At 50.0% G+C, this 14,405-nt stretch overlaps 1 protein-coding gene across 1 annotated transcript in view; it reads left to right on the forward strand.

Moving 5' to 3' along the window:
• Positions 1-1,923: 1,923 nt before the first annotated feature.
• The window catches only part of HRAS (HRas proto-oncogene, GTPase), a 38,903-nt gene continuing 26,421 nt past the window's right edge, over positions 1,924-14,405 (forward strand). The window contains exon 1 of the mRNA XM_058806670.1: positions 1,924-2,267. The gene's annotated coding sequence lies outside the window, so the exon portion shown is untranslated. The remainder of the gene's footprint in view (positions 2,268-14,405) is intronic.

Genomic DNA, 14,405 nt, shown 5'->3' on the forward strand with positions numbered 1-14,405 from the left:
TAGGTGATTCCGTCTCTGTCTTCCAGCAGTCTGCAAACAAATAGTCCTCAGGTATCTTACAGCCTGATGTGATCTGGCACTGAAGAATGAGCAAGAGAGAGGCAGTTTCAGTCTCCTCCTCTGGTGTTTCTTGGTTCTTGTAGGTCACTGAGAAGCCCAGGAAGCATGAAACTGAGGTTCCCCCATAGCTGTGCCTATTTTACTACCAATTTGGCGCTTCCTGACAAGTTCTTCTGGGCCACCCAGGTACCAAAAAAGAGAAGCGTGTTTTCAGGGTGCTTCAAAAAGCGAGGCTCCTGCATGCTCCAGTACCCTGGCAGCTCGTTAGACACGGCTACAACAAGACGAGACAGGTAGCCCGGAGAGGCGGCGCACGGTGCGTGCGTGTGGCGGCCTGCGGAGCAGCCGCTCACCTTTGTGCGTGTGTGTGTGCGCCGCTCTGCCCTCGGCTCGCTCGGCAGCGATGCTGGCTCTCCCTCGGCTGCGGCCCTCGCCTCCCCGCACAACCCAGAGCTCACTCAGAGTCAGGAGGGCTTGTTAGAAGCAAGGGAAGAGTTTCGAGGTATGTTAAAAGCTTCAGCCTTTTTGTTTGGACCTGTCTGTTTGCGTGCTGGTTTTTGGAAAAGTGCTCCAGCAGGTTTGTTTGTGCTGGTGCAACACGTTTGTGAGACCTGAGAAAACCTGCACAACTCTCTCTATGGGTATCCTTAGAACGTGTTTAATCTGCTCTTGATACAAACTCTGCAGGGCATGAGCTTTCTTTTTATTATGTGTCAAGCATAGGATCTAGAACAATGGTTTTTCGATAGATTTTCAGATTACTAGATACTTTTCTTATGGAAACAATAAATTGTGAAAGTGTGCTTGAAACATATGTCAGAGAGAACAGTGCTTTTCCAGTACCAGGGGTGCGTACTTTATTTGGCATCATATTCTGCATCAAAGCTTGATTACTTCTGCAAGCTGCTGGAAAATACAGTGACTATGCAATCCACTCTATCCAGTTTCCAAATAGTAATAGGGGAATCAGAGTGCCCAGAGTAGAAAACATCTGGTGTACTGTGACAGAATGGGACGCACTGCATTGACAGACCCAATTTCAGGACATGAAGCTTGAGTACCTCAATATTTACTAGCTCTGCTCCAGTGGTGCTCTTTGTGGCACACAAATAGGATCAGACGACAGCCTTTCGACATGCTTGGACCTTCATCTGAAATTGCAATAATTCTGCTCAGAGCGTGCATATCTCTGCTGCTAAGCCTAACTGAACCCCATCTGCCTTAAACAGAGCCAATTCAGGCGTCTTTCCTTTGTGGCCTTAATTGCACTTGAATAATTTGGAGTCATCTATTTTTCTAGGCATTTCCAGGGGCCAGATGAATGCACCCTGTGAGCCGAGTTTAGCGCATCGCGTTATCAGGCAGGACCGTGACCGGCAATCAACGCTACATTTCAGGGGGCTCCGGTCGTCCTCCCCAGAACGCCTCCGTGGGGCGCTGACAAAGGCAGCGCAGCCCCGGGCAGTCCCGCGGGGAAGGGCGGGCTGCGGGAGCGGCGGCCGCCAGGCCTTCCCCTCCCCTCGGGTGCGGGGCGCTCCTGCGGAGGGGCGGCCGCGGGTCGGGGAGCGCAGACGAGTCCCGGCGGGGAAACGGACGCGATCCCGGCGGCTCCCGGAGAGCGGAGGCAGCAGGGGTCACCCGCCGGGGCGAGGCAGCGCCCGGCCCCCCCCCCGGCAGCCGCCGCCGCCGCCGCCCCAGGGACCGCCCCGCGGCCGGGCCGCGGCGGGCGGGCGGCGGCGGTGACTGACAAGCGGCGCGGCCCACCCGGAGGGCGGAGGCGGCGGGGGCCGCCAATCAGGGCCGGCGGGCGGGCGCCGAGCGGCGGGAGGGCGGGGCGCGGGCTGGGCGTGTGCCGCGGCCGCCGGCGGGGCGCGCTCCCGCTCCGCTCCCGCTCTCCCCGCACGCACATTGTCCGGGCGCGGCGGCGGCACAGCGCCCCGGCGCCCCGTGCCAATGCGGGGCGGGCGCGGCACGCCGGGGGCGCCTCCACCACCGCGGTGGAAACTTCCCCTCGCCGCAGGGCCGACGCGCGGCTGAAGCCCCCGGCGGGGAGGAGCGGAGCGGGGTTTCACCCGCCTGGGGGGACGCCTCGTCTAGTTTGGTTTTTCCTACATTGGAAGGGCAAAAGCGAATACTGTTACCCGGCTTTGAACTTCCGTGCTCCGCTCTCCAGGACGCGCATCCCGCCCGGCGGGGTGGGCGAGCCGGTGAGTGACCGCCGGGAGCGGGATGGCGCGGGTCGCGGTGGGTGGGACGCGCCGTCGCGCAGGGGCAGCGCCCACCGGCTCAGCGGGGACGGGTCGGCAGCGCCGCCACCGCCACCTGTTAGCGGGGCTGTTCCCCCCCCCCCCCCCCCCCCCCGCGCCATCGCCGCCAAGTTCGTACTCCCACCGTGCTCCGGCTGTCCCCGCCGTGCCCGGGGTGGCGGTGAAAAGGGACGGCCCCTCGGCCCGGTGGGCGGCGGCGGGGCCCGGGGTGCTGGGGGCGGTGGCGGCCACCCACCTGCTCGCCTGGCCGCGCCATGACTCTGCTGCCTGGGCGCTGCCTGCCGACCCGAGCCCCGGCAGGCCGCCGGCGTGGGAGGGTGGTGGGGTACCACCGAGCGGCAGCTTCTGTACCCCCTTTCCCCTCCCTGCTCTCTGCCCTCCAGCCCCTGCCCTCCTTCTGCACCCACTGTGCACTCCTCCTCTTCTCCTCCCAAGCTGCAGCCCTTTTTCCTTCCCTCCCTTGCCGTCCCGCTCCCTTCCGTGTCCCTTAGCTGCAGCCGTGTTCCCCTCCTCTTCTTCGCGCCCCCAGTTTGCAGCCCACTGCACCCGTCTTCCCTCATCCCCTTGCATCCCTCACACTGCTCCTGTGATGCTTCAAAGGGCGAGCCCCAGACTCCCCACTGTTTGCCAAAGCAGGTACCTGCTGGGCTCTGACACCCCCCGGGAGAGGCCAGCACCATGGCGGTGCCAGGCCCGGGGCGAGGCGCGGAGGGGGCAGGCAGGTGGCGGAGGCGCAGGTATTTGTGTGCAGCTGCGAGCAAGGGAGCGAGGTCCCCCGTTCTGCGAGCATGCGGCTCTGCGGAGCTGGTGACACCTCCCTCCTTTCCCTCCCTCCCTCCTAGGGACGCTCGCCGCCGGGGCTCTGCGGCGTGCCGAGGCTTCCTGCGCCCTGCTGCCCTGCAAAGGGTGTCGCGGTGTCCGCGGCTGCAGCATCTTCACCCCAAGTGAAGGTGCATCTGATAGCTCGCTTGGCCCATACAGGTCCCGAGTGGGAATGTGTTTAAAAATTACCTCAAGCAGTGGAGAGAGCCTGGAGACAAAAGAGGTGATGAGAAGTCAGAGTGGACTGGTGAACTCTGGAGCTGCTGGAGAAATGCTTAGGACAGCTGGAAGCAGGACTGTGCAGCAGGGATGGCTTGTTAAGCCATTGCATGGCAAGTTAAGCCATTGATATTCCAGTGTCCTAAGTTGGATGGTCATATCTGTTGTAGCCTGTGATGTGCAAGTTGCTTCTGGGTAGGTCTTTGAAATGCAGAAGGGGTACAAACTCCTGGTGAGGCTGTGTCAAGATGTACTTCAGTCTGGTTGGCATGGGTAGGATGTGCAGCTTGGAGCAGGAACTGGTTTTGAATGGAGGAAAACACATGAGGTTTGGTGTGTTCTCAGCTAAAGAGTTGCTGTAGTCAGAATTGCTGATATGTTCATCCTTCACGGCTCTGAAGTATTTTAATTCTACAGCTGGTGATTTGTGTGATTTCTCCAAGTGTTTTTAAGACAGCCATGTCTGAATCCATGTGTATCACCCCTCTGTTTGTCTGGTCCTTTCCTTCTCCTCATAAAATGTCTTTCCTGTGTGATTAATAATGTGCCAACTGTTTCATTTCAGCACTGGGGAGGCTGATGCTGATTGATTTTGCTGTTCAGTCTTCTCGGTGGGTCTGGAAGCTGATGGGTGTTATCACTGCAGAAAAGTCTGCTTTTGGGTGGGAGCTGTCAGCATGTCGTTTTTTTATCTCAGCGAACCTCTTACTTCTTTTAATTAAAAAGAGATGAAGTATGCGTGGTAATACCCTTCGTGTTTTCATTAAAATGATCTTGTAATTAGCAATAATTATCTCAGTTTGGGATATTGCTGAGATATTTAAACAGGACTTATGACCTGAGGGACACTTTTCCAGCCCTAGGGAGTTGCCCTTGTTGTGGTTCTCTCCTGTGGTGAGTTTGATTCAGTGGTGAAGGTAGAACAGCAATGGGAGTAGCCTCGTGTTCCTCTGATGTCAGCCTAGAAAGCCATGGCCACGGTTTCCTCCTGAGCCTGGTTCTGCTCCCCAGGGCTCCCTGGCAGCCCTGCCACCACGTGTGTGGAGATGCCCTGCCTTTGATGGCTTTCACCCCATGGTCTGACAATTCTCAAGGGGACTTTGCTATTGTCTTGGGGGAGGGAGATAAAAACAGGCTGAAAAAATGCCAAGTGACCTTTTTTTCCCCCTGGTTCTCCCAGGGAGGTTTGAAAAAGGCTGCTGATAATGTGGGAGACTTTTCCCTGTGAGAGTACAGATCCTGAGACATCCTTGTTCATCTTTCACCTGACTTCCATTTAAGAGGAGAAAAGATCAGCTCAAACATAAGCATTTGCTTCCAGGCTGGATATGGCTCCCACTGCCTTCCCTCCTGCTACCAGTGCACCCCAAATTTACCTTTCTATTAGGCTGCCCTTGGAGCTCACCAGATTTTCTTGAGGTGAAAAACCTTTATGGAGTAGAAAAGCTGGGGAAAACATTCAACAAAATAAAGTCAAGACAAAAAGTACTGCCTATAGAGAGGGATTCCTTGTGGGAGGGTGGTGATTCTCTTCTGTCTCTCAAGATGAGTTATACAGTATACTGTATTTTTGTCAGTCTAGGAAAAGCCAAATGGTTGTGCTTCAAGTAATCTTTAATTGTAATTTATCCCCAGCTTTCTATTTCAACATTTTTGAACTGTAAACTTAGAACCAGAACTTATTGAGCAGCAGATAAAAATGTTGAATGTATTTGAATTTTACTTGTAATAATCTAATAACATTAATGACATAATATTTGATCAGCTCTATACCTGACTGAAGACCACAAAATAGTCTTAATCAAACAAATTATTTGACAAATACAGATGAGATGAAATTAATGATCTATTTGTCAACTGCTGTTCAGCTGATCTGTCATGGCATGTTCCTTGTTCTCTTATCTTTCTCTTCCAGTTTTCATTCCATTTTTGCATGGTTGATCTTTTCCTGAACTGTCCCTGGTATCTGTTTCATTTATTTCTTTTGTGTCATGGTTTTCCTTCCATTGTTTCTTCTGTCTCTTTCTTGAAGCTCTCTTTCCATGCTTTTTGAGTCTAAATTAGCCTTTTTCCTTCTTTTTCTCTACCTTCCTGGTGGAGTTTTTTATGGAGCACTTCACAGTCAGCTCATCTAAATCTGGTATGTCTTTAAACCCATAAAAACATAAAACTGAACCCAGACTGTGTCTGAGTATGAAGATGTTTGCTTGGTGGTAATGCTTCTCTGCCTCTCCCCACGTTTTCTGGCTGTTGCAGGAAGGGTGTTCTTGCAGTTCTGGAGGTTTTCCCCAGCTGTCATTTTTGCTTGTGTTCTCCTTATGCCTCTTTCAAAAGTGAATTTGACTTTGTATCTTAAGAAAGCAACCAGGATCAAATGGCAGCCCTTGTGTTGTTCCCCGGTTGTGTATCTGTATGCAACCTGCTTCCATCTGCCGTCCGACCAAACCCAGCCTTCCTGCCAGGCAGTTTGCCTTTCCTCCTGGCATCATCCTACCTCCCCCCTGGGTTTACAGGCAGGAGGTGCCTTTCAGTAGGGCAAAAGGAATGGGTGCTTGGACCTTTTCTGGTTTACCTATTACTTGCAGAGTCTGTATGAAATTCAGGTTGATGAGGGTAGGTGGCAAGAGGTAAACAGGTCATTGTGCAGGTTATAGTGCATGACTGAGCAGTCACAATATTCAACTTTGATCTAGTATACAAAAATGAAAGTCTCTTAAGAAATGACATTTCTATTATAAAGAAGACTTTGGTTGTTTCGGTTTTTACCCCTGAATGAGATCTAGGGATGGGGAGGATAATTCAAAAACAATGAAAGGAATAGAAAACCTTGTCTTTCAGGGGAGGGAATTTGCTCTGCCTTGGCAATAAAGCTCAGGCAGTCCAGAAGGGTGTGATGGGAGCGCTCAGAGTGCGTGATTCGCCTCTGCTGATGGTTGCAGTGATGTTGCAGCAGTGCATGAGCTAAGCTGTGTATGTCATAGCTGACTGCTTGAAGTACTGGGAGTTATGCCACGATGGCCCCTTGTACCCTGAAGGAAAGGTCTGTGCTGTACTGAAGTGAACAGTTCCACCTCTCCTCTGTCTTCTGAGGGGGTTTGGGGAACGCTCGGGTGCACTGACACAGAGGGCAATCCAGGCAGCACACTGTTGCAAAGCAGAATTGATTGGGGAGGATGGCGCCAAGAGGAATATTCTTTTGCAGTTAATTATTTACTGCAGGGAGAGAGAGAAGCTGGTGATGTTTGGTTTATAATTACAGATATCCAGAGGTAAATACTTCAGGATGATCTGGTTTATTCTGTGTGTTTCTAGCTATTTCTCTGTAATGTGGGACCAGCACTGTTTAATGACCAGCTCAGTAAAACCAAAACCCCGTTATCAATTTCTCGCCAGTGGGGTATGGTTTTATAGCTTCGTCTGTGTGGTGCTACCTGACCTGAATGCCTACAGAGAGAATAGTCTTTCCATGCCTACTGTCTTAATGCATGACCTGCCTGTGGTGCCCATCTGACAGCAATGTGGGCTCTTGGAACAGCTAATCTTTGCTGAAAGATGACTTTGTGGTTAAAGCCAGAGGGTTGTGAACTGGGGAGTCCTGACTCCCCATCTGGCCTTGGCTAAGCTGGTTGCTTATTTCACTGAACTTTTCTTTAGGAGGGATACTGACCTAGCAGATAACCAGCCAATACCCAGCCTGTCTGCTGAAGGGGTAGGATGCCCTGGGTGAGGCGCTCTGATAATGCAGAGGCAGTGGCAGCCCAGGTGCTTGTATAGTGCTGTGCTGTGGGCCAAACTTGAAGAGGATTTTTCCTTTTGCTTAGCTAAATCCATTATAGATCAGACTGCTCGTATGCAAGTTAAATTCGAGAGCTGGTGGAGCTGAGTTTAAATGTGTGTGTGTGGGAGCAATAACTTGACGAATACAAAAAAGAGACATTGCTGCAATGTCTCTGGGAAGATGCCTGTATGTCTTCTGCTGTTTAGCATCCTTGAAAGAACAGCAGACGTGAAGGAGAAGCTGTGGCCTGTGAAATGAAGAGGATGTCACGCTCTTACTGGGAGAAGAGGAGCAAGATCTAAAAAGCCAAGGAGTAGGAGTGAAATGAGGGATGCAGGTGTGCACAGCGGGGCTGCTCCAGGCTGCCCTGTTCTGTCTGGGTGAGGCTCTGCAGAGAGAAGCAGGGAGGAGATCAGTGGAAAAAGCATTGTGGAGTCTGCTGCTTTGCAGACTGTGCACTGCCTCTCGTGCTGGTCAGGGCTGAACCATGGCTGGCTGGAAGTGGAAGTGCATGGGGCCATATACCCTGAGAAAGGCAAAGCAGTGAAAAATCTCCAAAGAGTGGCCAGCAAGTGCTTGTGCCTGAGGCAAGCTGGGATCTTGTTTAGAGGCTTGCTGAGAAGTGAGCTTTGTTCATCAGCAGATATTTGGGGTAACAGGCAGCCACCGTGTCGGCCTGCTCCAGGATCACGTTGAGCGCTCTGACACTGTGCTATCTTCAGCGATTCTGTGGCTTACATCCAGCTCTATTCAGCCTGCTTCAAACCATGTGTATAGAATAAGCTTGAATGTATAAATTTGGAGCCTTCAAATGATGGATTCCATCCCACCCCAGATAGCCACTTCAGGAGCCAGAGCAGTATTTTTGGTGTGGCACTAGGTCCTCTGTTTCTGTAGTGATTGTAGCAGCCATGCTCCTTCCCTGCTGATGGCTTTGCATTGGATGTCAGGGGCTTAATGATATGTGAGGGACTGGAATTCCTTCTCCAGGAAAAGGCTGGGCTTGAGAAATCAGGCTTTAGTTGATATGATAAATAGATAAAACAGTAATTGATTATGTTAAGTAAATAAAACGTGACTGTTTCTTGTTTGGGACTGATCCTGGCATGTGTGTATGCTAATTCTGTTATTATTTTTTTTCATTGTCTCCCCTTGGAGCTCTGTCTGTAGATGCAATGGTTCTTTTTTTGGACCCACTCTGCTGGACTCTGCTGTGAACAGCACAACTCTGCTTTGTAGAATGCAAACCTAGTAAATGCTGGTGAAAGCAGGAGGTACCTCCTGCCTGGTGTGTGCATGTAAGCCCTTGCTTCCCCCCTTGTGTGCAGAGGATGAATACATAACCTTACAATATAACCTTGGTCATGCAAGGTTTCTCCCAGTCTTGTATCTCCCGGCCTTTTCCTGATTTGCATGCTATTGTAAGAGGCCAGTCGGTTTTTTCTGGAGGGCTTGTCCCACTTTCCACACAGGCAGCCTTGGGCGAGTGGTCTGCTCCCTGACCTGCTTTGACGAGCATGTGCCGGCTTCTTGCTCCACTGATGTGGGAGGCAGGGCGAGGATCAGTGCTGGGGCTAGGCAGGGGGAGGACATCGCTGTGCTGGTTGGTGGTGTCTCCTCCCATCTGGCAGTCAGCGCAGCTGCTGATGGATGAGGGGGTGCACACAAATCCTTGCCTCACTTTCTGCCTCATCGTTCTCCTGGGGTGTGTGGTGGCTGTACTGAAGTCTAAGAGAGTCAGATCTGCTCTCTCTCCTCTAAAGAGCACAGCTGCATCTCCTCCATTCTGCGCTACTCAGTTGCAGCTGATGGCTCTGCAGCTATTCTGGTGGTCCCTATAATTTCCAAATATCAAGGTACTGATTCTCAAAACATATCCACTGGAAAGAAATTACTACCATGACCATGGTGGAGGTAGAAAACAGAGGTGTGAGAGTGAGATCTAGACCTGGAAAAGTGCTTCAGCCCCTGCTTTTCCACAGAAATGAGGAGGCTGTGTACTGATGTGGCTCAAAGGCATAGGGACATGTGCAGGGTCTCACCAGGTCTGTGGCAGAGCAGAGAGGTAGATGGATGAGGGTGGAAGTCTCTGATTCATGACCAAATTGTAATCATCTGACCCCACAATAACTGCACCTCATTATTGGGGGCTGGACAAGATGTCCTCTGCTTCACATTCCTTCTAGGATGAACACATTAGTCTGTGTTCAGTCGACACCAGTTTAGACCTCTGCTGTTCCTCTCTGGGGTACATCTCAAGCAGCCACCCTTTTCCAATCTGTGAAGTGCCCAGGCCTGGCCGCCCCTCGTCTCTGCTAGAAAATGAAAAATTGCCAAGCATCTACCAGTGCCTATAGCTGGGGCAGGGAGAGGAGACACATTATTACAACCCCTTGTTTTACAGCTGGGAACTGGGGAATGAAGATTCACATTAACAGGAGGAGCCCAGAGCAGAGCTGAGAACAGAAATTGTTGTCCTAGTCTGGCACTTTGACTGCAAGGTCAGCTTCCCATTTCCTTTGGTAACTGGTGAGTGTCAAAAGATTCAGCATCCAGCTATTGACATGTTGCTAAGCTGATTTTCTGATGAGAGAAGTGTTTTCTTATCGCAATGAACCCTGAGAAGGTGGGGGTTTATTTCCTTTTATCATTACAACCAAGGCTGTCTTGACTGTTATTTTAATATTTTAGGTGTCTGATCTTAGAAGTGATGTGAGTGGGGGGCTGGGATGGCAGTCCTTTGCATGTCAGTCTTCCAGGCTGAAAGTGGGGCTTGTGTCCAAGAAATGGATAGATATCCCCTGGTAAAACAGTAAGAAGATTTGGTCAATTGAATAGAAATGCTGGAGGCTCCTGGATGGGGATTGTTTTAAAAATCAGAGGGCTTTAGGATCTTAATTTGTGTTGGTGGCAGATGATTGCAAAATGAGCAATCTCCCTATTGGTCATCTGCACCAAGGCACTTTTTGTGGAAAGATTTAAAAAACAAGGTGTCGTTAATTGCCCAAATTTTTGAGGTTAAAAAATAAAACAAACTTCCCAGGGGGTAAAAAATAAAAGGGTGGGTTTCTTCAAGAAGCAAAAACTCTTTACTTTTTCTTACAAAGCAGTTTCTGAGGCACCTAATCTAATCTTTCCAAAACAAATCTCTGGCAGCCAGGGCTCATGTGTTTTAAAAAACGGTGTAGAAAGGAATGTATCATGACATTTTAATTTGTTGCTGAAATATGCACACCTCTGGGGTAATTCAGAGCAGCCATGGAGTGGATGATAAACCTGTTCAGGATAGGAGGTGAGCAAAGGGAAGCTCCTGAGATGAAACTGCCCATGTAGAGGTGTAATTCCTGGGATTTAGGTTTGTCTTCCTCCTTTGATTCTAATGGGGCTGTAGTCTGTTCAAATATTCTAAACAGGGCAGTTGTTGCTGAGTCCTTGCTGTGGCAACAAGGGAGGTTTTTGTGGTGATTCTCTGTGGAAGAGCCTCTGGTACTAGCGAGCTTTAGAGATGAAATGGGGGAGGATTACAGCCCATAAGGTACAGGTCCCTGGCTGGGGGTTTGTACAGGCCTGGGGCAGCTAGTTGGATTTTGTAGTCACCAATCCCTGGATGCAAACTGAGCTGTGAAAGCTGGCTTGAAATTTCTACTGTTTTAAAGAAAAAAACAAGGCAATCGCCTTGGAAAGGGAGAAAAAGGGTGCTCTTGAGAAGGCTAAGGAAAACCTTCCTTAGTTTTAGTGGAAGATGTACAGTTTAAAAAAAAACATGTATAGAGTTGCTTATCTGAAGTGTGCTCCTTGTAAAGAGGTGGGAAGCTGAGTGCCTAGGAGAGGGCTGGGCTTTCTCAGAGCATGCTACTAAGTACATGCTTTTTTTGGCAAGCCCTGCAATTGCATTGCAACAGGGTTGTGAGGTCTTGTTCAGGTTCAACTGAAGGTGGTTGAACCTTATTGACTGCAGTGGCTGGGCTGAGGGGCAGTGCAGCATCTCTCAGGTCAGTTCAGGTTTTCATCTCCTTTGTTTCAAAGTCTCTGTGCCTGGAATTAGTTTATTCAATTTGCAGCTTAGAGCAATTACAGAAGAAATCCCGGAGGAGGAGAAAGAACGCTACCACCTGAACAGATCAAAATAATCAAATGGGTTGTGTTGTGGAACTGGGATGTGACTGGCAGCTGCTGCAAAGAGGTGGACAATCAGCAGTCACACTTTCTCAGCATGGCTTGCTCTCCTGGGGCATAGGGAGCAAATGCTGTTGGGATTAGAATGCAAAGAGATAATGTTTAAATCTGAAGTAGGAGCCTGTGAGCTTGGTGACAACTGAATCCTGGGGTAAATGAAAAAGCTTTGCCAACAGTAAGTCACACTTTCAGGGAGCTGAATTAAACTTCTCATTTTCTTCTGAACCCTTCAGTCCCACTGTGGGTGAATGTTGTGCAGTCTCTTCCATGCTTGCTTTTTTTCCCCCATTTGATTTGAGGGCCCTTTGTAGTAACTTATCCCCCATGCATCATGTTATCAGGGAAGTTATTCTGCCTACAATCCCTGTCTGAGCTTCATTTTGTTGTTTTCTGTAGCACGAGGGCTGATGGCTTCACAGATCTCAGAATACCTCCTCCATCTCTCCCCTGGCCAGCCCAGCAGCATGACAGCTCCATTTAGTGTGCACCATCTGCTTTGACTTCCTTCCCCTGGACTCATTATTTTGCAGTTGTCTGCATCAAGCTCCTGTGTTGCCTGCCTCAAAGGATTGTATATCAGAAGTCATGAAAAGGAGAAGAGTCCTCAAGGCTGGCCTGTAAATCCCAAGTCTCTCTGCTAGAAGAAATTGCAGTCCTCTCCCATGTCCTTGTCCTTGACCTAGCCCTGCTGCATGTGTTCATCCTTCCCTGCCTGTCATGTGCATCTCTTGATGGGCACAAAGTGAGCCTTGCAGGCTCTCTGGGTTCTCGCAGCACAAAGTGTTTGGTGCCTGGGATGTTCTCCTTTCTTCACCTGCTAACACTGAGGCAGGCTGAGACCTCAGCTCTGCCTTCTCTTCAGCCATCCCCAAAAATTATTTGGATCCACTTGGAACATCATTACAGGGAAGGTGTTGTGAAGTTTTTTTGATGGTAAACACTTAAGGGCTTGGGCCTCTCATCTCCCACTTGAAGTGTAGTGTAACCCTCAGGCCTTAGGGACTGAAGTGCTTTTGTGTTAGGTGCAGGGTGAGATACTCTCTCTCTGAAAAGCTTCCCCGTCATGTGCAAGATGGGGAACATCAGGGTGCAATTCCCCTTTCCAGATGTTGGCATCTAACATCCCAGCCCCTCAGTCCCCCTATACAGGCAGCAGAGGAATTGAGCACTTCCACCTCATCGTAATGCAGGTGGATACCTGAAACAGATCAGACAGACTGTGCCTGTCTCTGCTCATTGAGGGTAGAGAGGCTCTGGTGATGGGCTCCTGTGGACATATCTGTGCTGTAGGTGAGATGACCCCCACCTTGTCTAGCTGCACTGAGCATGCTGGAGTAGCACACAAAGGAGGCAAGACTGTTGAATGTGGTCTGTCTTTGGCTCTCTGATCTGGTAAGGATGTTCATCTTCCTTTGGTCAAGAAGCTACCCTTCACTTTAATTCCTTGCTGGCCAAGAGTGGAGGAGAGGGATGCCATCCACACAGCAACTGGAAGACTGAGTTAAACACCTCTCAGAAGTGCTCCTAGGACAGAGCTCCAGTCCTCTCCCAGCTCTGGACCAAGGGATATTTTAATCAAGTGAAGGCAGAAAGTGTAGGTATGAATGGAACAGTTTTGTCCTTGCTCATCCTTTCATACTGTGGCCAAGTAGCTGCTAACATCGGTCAGGGATTACTCAGGTACTTCTCAGGGGCTCCTGACCTCCTGCATGTGCCCACACAGGTATTGTGTTGGAGTGGGAGAAGTCACAAGACCTCTGTACCTAGAGCTGAAACAATGGCACGGGGACTTCAGATTGCAAACCAACAGGTGATAGCAGCAGGAGCCCTCCAGTGCCTCAAAACAGGTTGCACATCTGGGTGTTCTAGGATTGCTGGGTAAAACTCTTTCTGTTAGGGGAAAAAGAGTAATTTTCCTAGCACTGAAGCACTGCTACATGCCATATTGTGGCTTTGAGGATGATGGAGCAAGTTTCTGTAGATTGTATCCTATTTCACCTGAACCTTTATGGTTTCTCTAAAGACCCCTGCATGGTCTGCAGGTTGAAGGAGACCTAGAGCTGTTCTTGAAGGAACTACAAAAATGAAGTTGAGCCAACTGAAAGGAATAAAGCCTCATAGCCTGGGGAGGATTTCTTGACTGGCTGCGTTTCCCCTTTGATTTGGAGCACTTGTTCCATCATGCCTTTTGCTGGGGAAGAATTAGCCCAGTGGCACAAATGCAGTATACTGGGTGTTTTGGGAGTGAGAAACCTGTCTGCAGCAGGAGCCCACAGAGCTTGAACTCAGCCTCTGAGTCCCTGTGCCAACAGCTGGTTGCAAGCCTGCTCAGTAGGGGGTGGTGCCATGCCAGTCTTTTCCCTCCATCTCATGCCTATGTTGTCAGCATGATTCAGTGCTATAACCCTGAAGAAAGAGTCAGTTTTATACCCCAGTTTTGTTTGTTGTTGACACTCATGCTATAATTCCCATCACTTCAGACACCCATTAAATGGTGCTCTGGCAAGTCTGTCTGGTGTGTGCACTGCAGTCACTTCAAACTGTTCAACAGTGGGAAGTCTGTTGGGGTGAAATCTCTGACTGGTCCTAGGTGGGAAACACATACTGTGCTACAGAAAAAGGCAAAAAAATACCTCAATTTCCATTATATGGTGTATTTTCCTCACTTAACAATGCATTTGATCTTTCCCTGCTGTCTTTCCTGGCTACATGTGTCCACCACAAACTTTGGTACTTTTCATCTCATGCTTCTAGGAAACAGAGGGTGCAAGTATGAAAACTCACAGGAGATTTTTAATTCAGTAAGGAAGGCATATCAGGGCTTGCAGTTACCATATGTTTTTTCTCTGATACTTTCCTTGCTGTCCTTTCCCTCTGACCTTTGGTACAGTAAACAGCCAGCAGTGTTTGAAGAGTGTCCCAACAGGGAGGCACCTGGCACAGCATCGGGTCCTGCATCTCCTGTGCGTTCCTAGGTACGTGCTTAGGGCCGGCCTTCTGCTGGCAGCATCCTGCTGCTGGCTGGATGTACCGTGACAAAACAGAACTTTTTACTTGGTAATTTTTGCCACTGACAGCATGCT

Source organism: Ammospiza caudacuta, chromosome 6 (genome assembly GCF_027887145.1).
Source record: "Ammospiza caudacuta isolate bAmmCau1 chromosome 6, bAmmCau1.pri, whole genome shotgun sequence".
NCBI classification, from domain to species: Eukaryota; Metazoa; Chordata; class Aves; order Passeriformes; family Passerellidae; genus Ammospiza; species Ammospiza caudacuta.